Genomic DNA, 5254 nt, shown 5'->3' with positions numbered 1-5254 from the left:
TAAATATCTTAATTTGTGTTCCGAAGATGAACAAAGGTCTTACGGGTTTGAAATGACATGAGGGTGAGTAATTAATGACAGAATTTTCATTTTGGGGTGAACTAACCCTTTAAGCATAATATACATGGTGTGAATGAGACAAAAATGCAAAGAAAGAACAAAAGAAAAAGAAAAAGCATTCTGTCTACTGTATAACTCAGACTCTCTTTGTGGATAATAAATAAAAGCAGCTGTGTTCTAGTATTTCTCAGTGCTCTGCTTACTCCTTTCATCTGTTTATTTCCACATCTGACTGTTTTCTTCCTTTTGCTTGTCCACTGTTTTTGGTCTCCTGTAGCTTTTCGTTTTCCCCCCTCTCCTTTTTTTTTCCATGCTCTTTCCTCCTGTGCTCTGAGAATATGAGATGAGCTAATCAGCTCCACGGGCTCAGCGGAGGGACGCTGGGATTTCTGCATCTAAGATCTGATCGATCGCTGCCTAGGGCAAGAATCATTTTCCTCCTCTCAGACTGACACACACACACACACATACTACATGCATACACATGAAGTACACTCAATGTGAGGCCGTATCTGCCTCGCTATCCTTCTATCACTCCACTTTTCCTCATCGGGCTGAGGGAAGCCACTGGAGGTTTGCACTGGAGGTAATTAAGGGGAGAGGAAACCTCGGACAAGGCATTCAACACAAGCCGGAAAATCTCTGCTTGATTTGATTCAAACATAAGACTGCTGTCAGGCAATCCTACTGCAAATTCCACTTTTTAAATAAAAACAAATATATAATTCTAATATGCTGATTTGGTGCTTAATTATTAATGATAGTTCTTATCATCAATGTTGAAGACAGTTTTTATAATAGTAATTGATAGCATACAATATGACATTAACGCAAACAGTTTCATATTTTTGTGGAAACCATGATACATTTTTTCATGAATCTTTAATGAATAGAAAGTAAACAGATTTGTTTATACATACTGTATATTTTATACTTTCCTCAAACCTTTGAATACAAATATGAAGCAGCACAACTGGTTCCAACATTGATAAAAAAATAAGAAATTTTTCTTGAGCATTAAATCAGTATATTAGAATGATTTCTGAAGGATCATGTGACACTGAAGACTGGAGTAATGATGCTGAAAATTCAGATTTGCATCACAAGAATAAATTACATATATTACAATTAAATGCATTAAATATACTAAAATAGAAAACAGTTACTTTACATTGTATTGTAATAATATTTTCCAATTTAAGTTTTGATCAAATCTTAATTATTTGAAACTTTTGGCACGTGTGTGTGTGTGTGTGTGTGTGTGTGTATGCACAATTATTTACATACATAAATATTAAAAATTACATACATAATAGGAAATAAATAGTAGGTGAGACATGTTTCATTCATGTTTCATTAAACATGACTTCATTCTGAAAATTATCACTACATTAATTTTTCATTTGGACTTTATTAAGATTTTAAAAAATAAATGAATAAAATTAAATCAAATAAAATACTTCTCATCTTCAGTAACTCGCACTGCTGCCTGAAGGTGGGAAAAAATCATTTTGGGTTGATCTATAATGGTTATATCTGGGGTCTTCTTCAATAAGGTGTGTGTGAGTGTGTGTGTGCACGTTTGTTAAGTTGCCTGGGAGGAACAGAGAGCGTATCAGTGGGGTGCTTTCCCTCTAGTCTGCCTTTGCAATTAAAAAACTCCACACACCTCTCAGCCATGTTAACCTACACAGCTCACAGCTATATTCATGCATAGTGCAATTACATTACAACCTACAGTGCAGTTCACTTCATTTACTGCCACACAGAGGGGAGGAGGGGAATGTAATATCAGCGGGGTGCTTTCCCTCTAGTCTGCCTTTGCAATTAAAAAACTCCACACACCTCTCAGCCATGTTAACCTACACAGCTCACAGCTATATTCATGCATAGTGCAATTACATTACAACCTACAGTGCAGTTCACTTCATTTACTGCCACACAGAGGGGAGGAGGAGAGAGAGAGAGAGAGAGAGAGAGAGAGAGAGAGAGAGAAGTGTCACACGGCAGTTTTAATAAGTTCAGCTTCAGTGGCTGCATTAACTTTAGATGGAAATGAGCTGTTCTCAGTGAGTCCTCATCAATGAGGAACGAGATCCTGGCACTGAGAGAGAATTACAGCCAGACACCGATCGCCTGAGGACGCCAAGGTCATACAGCGGGTTAGTAGAGTCTGTGAGAGACACTGGACACGGAGAAAGAGAGATCAAACAAGAAAGAAACAGAAAGCAAAAGAGATTTAGGCCCAATCCCAATTCTGCCCCTTAGCCCTTCCCCTTAGCCCTTCCCCTTTCCCCTACCCCTCCATTTCGCGCGTTCACATGAAGGGGTAGGGGTGTCTCAGTTCTCTTTTGGTTGGAGGGGTAGGGGTAAGGGGAAGGGCCAGACAGCCCTTCAAACGAAGATTTTTCGGGACCACACTTCAAACAAAGGGGTATGAATTATCTCAGCGTAAACCGGCTTCAGCGGCAACATGGCTGCCCGAGCGAACAAAAAGAAAATATAATGTAGCGATTCAGTATTTAAACTGTTATTAATACAAGTCGTGGCAGCGTTGACAAGTATCTTTGCTCCTGGATGTGTGAGCTGCGCGATTCTCTGATATGTGTGTGTGTGTGTGTGTGTGTGTCAGTAAAAGCAGCGCATTAATATAGAACGATAATTAAACTGACTTGGAACTACCTGTGCATTAAACGGTTTTATTACACAGCTCTGTGGAATACTTGATTCTGATTGGTCAGTCGCAACATTCCCGAGGTATGTTATCCCTCGATAACAACCGGTAAAGGCTAATAACACAGGCTCATCCGTGTAACTGAAGTCGGCGCTATACTGCCAGGAACAGTTTTTTTCTTGGTGGAAGCTTTGTGTTTGTTTAGCTAATAAAATATTAAAACTTGATTCAAAATTGTGTACAATTATTTAATTATGTCATCCTGGTATTGCGGACTCACTCTCTCATTTTAAATGCAGCTGCTGCCATTTTGCTACGATTGTTTTTAGGGGAATATTTTCACCCCTACCCCTTGACACTCTGTTTCAAGGGACAAGGCGAAGGGGTAGGCGGAGGGGTAGGGGAAGGGGAAGGGGTAAAAAATAGAATTGAGATTGGGCCTTAATGACCTTAAAAAGAAAGAAAGAAAGAAAGAAAGAAAGAAAGAAAGAAAAATGATATATAAGTTATATGGTATGTTTATATATAAATGTATATATAGAAGAAGAAAATAACAATTTAAATATATATTTTAAGATGCATTTTATGAATAAAAATAGACATTGTTTATTTTTTATTAACTTCGTATACTACAGGGTTATTATAGTCAACTAAAATGAAAACTGAAAATTGAAACCATTAAAAAAACATTTTCGTTACTGTAAATAAAATAAACATTAACTGAGATAAAATATTAAAATCTTTTTATTTCAGTTAGTTGCCAAAGCAACATTTCTCATTAACAATGAGACTAACAATCTACTAAAATAATTAAAAGTAAAACTGAAATAAAAAATGATTATAAACTATACAAACATAGAATATAAAACATTTTATGAATTCTAAAACGTTTTATATAGATATATTAAAAAACTAATAAAAATGACAAAAACTAAAATGAAAATAGAAAATAGAACATTTTAATAAAAATTATGATAGTATCTCAATGATACTAAAATAACACTGATATATTATTATATGTATATTCTTTCTTCATATTATGAAAACTTTTTAATTATTTAATTACATTTTTTTAATTATATTAAAATGAAGCCTACATTAATGATCAAACGTGACAGTAAAGACTTCTAAATTGTTACAAAAAAAGCGCTCTTCTTTTGAACATTTTATTCATCAAAGAATTTAGAAATCTATACCACAGTTTCCACAAAAATATTAAGCAGCACAACTGTTTTCAACACTGATAATAATAAGAAATGTTTCTAGAGCAGCAAATAAGCATATTAGAATAATTTCTGAAGGATCATGACACCAAAGACTAAAGTAATAGCTGCAATTTATGGAATAAATTGCATTTTAAAATATATTACAATTATTTTAAATTGTAATAATTCATATTAAAATATTACTGTATTTCTAATCAAGAAAATGCAGCCTTGGTGAGCATAAGACACTTCTTTATATATATCCACACTGCAATCAAATCCTGATGGATAATATCAACTTCCTGTTGATGTGTTAATGTGTTACTATGTGTTAATGTGTCATAAACACGGATACTTTACCCCGTCTATTTGTGTGCGCTCTGCAATAAAAAAATCTCTCTATCTCTCCTTATCATGACTCAGGAGATAAAGAAACAAGCCTGAAGTGTGTGCAGATATAGATGCGCAACTTTTCAAAGGCCCTAATGAATCTCAAAATTCCCCTTTCCTGCAAACATGCCCTATAGCACAGCGCTGAAACAAAGAAGAGCGTGACTCACCACGCAAGACTGCTCTGCTGCTTCAGAACCGCTTCCAATCACCGCTGGCCCAACTCCGATAGGAGTATTTGAGCACAGATAAGACGGCCGCACCACGGAGGGCCGCGGCCTATTTGTAACACCATTAATCGGTGATTAGCAGGTCATTTAGTGGAATTTATTGGGCAAGATAAGCACAGGGTGTGCATTCGGCCTTTTCACAGAGATAGCTAAGCAACACCTGTACTAGTCGTAAAACTGAGTCAAAGAGTCGTAAAAACCAGAGGGTGGATCTGCTTGAATGCTAGAGATCGGAGAACTCGACCGACATTTCTTGTCTGCCGTGTCCCACCTAATTAAGGCCAAATGCCCACTGTACGATTTTGACACAAACGGCTAATTAATGGCTTTTGCAATGAATCTTAGCCTTATTTCTGACAGAGAAAAAGTTTAGCTCATAGCCTTGTAGCATAAGAGACCATTAGATAAAAACATCAATACTGGCTAGGGCTGCATGATTGGGTGGGGGGAAAATTAATCTTGATTTTTCTGATAAAAATTGTGATTAAAAATGTGATTAAAAAAAAAAACAAGTACAGGTTTACTGTGGGATGCACAGTTTGGCCCAAAAGTTTGAAATTATGTATCAATATTTTTATATATTTTAAAATAATTGTATAATATTTGTATAAATATTTTACTATAAATTTTAGATTGATTAACATTTTTAATATTATTATTATTATTATTATTATTACTAAATACAAATTTCAACA

This window comes from Sinocyclocheilus anshuiensis, unplaced genomic scaffold, assembly GCF_001515605.1.
Source record: "Sinocyclocheilus anshuiensis isolate Anshui unplaced genomic scaffold, SAMN03320099.WGS_v1.1 scaffold550, whole genome shotgun sequence".
Taxonomy (NCBI): domain Eukaryota; kingdom Metazoa; phylum Chordata; class Actinopteri; order Cypriniformes; family Cyprinidae; genus Sinocyclocheilus; species Sinocyclocheilus anshuiensis.
Note: the sequence above shows the minus strand (reverse complement) of the source record.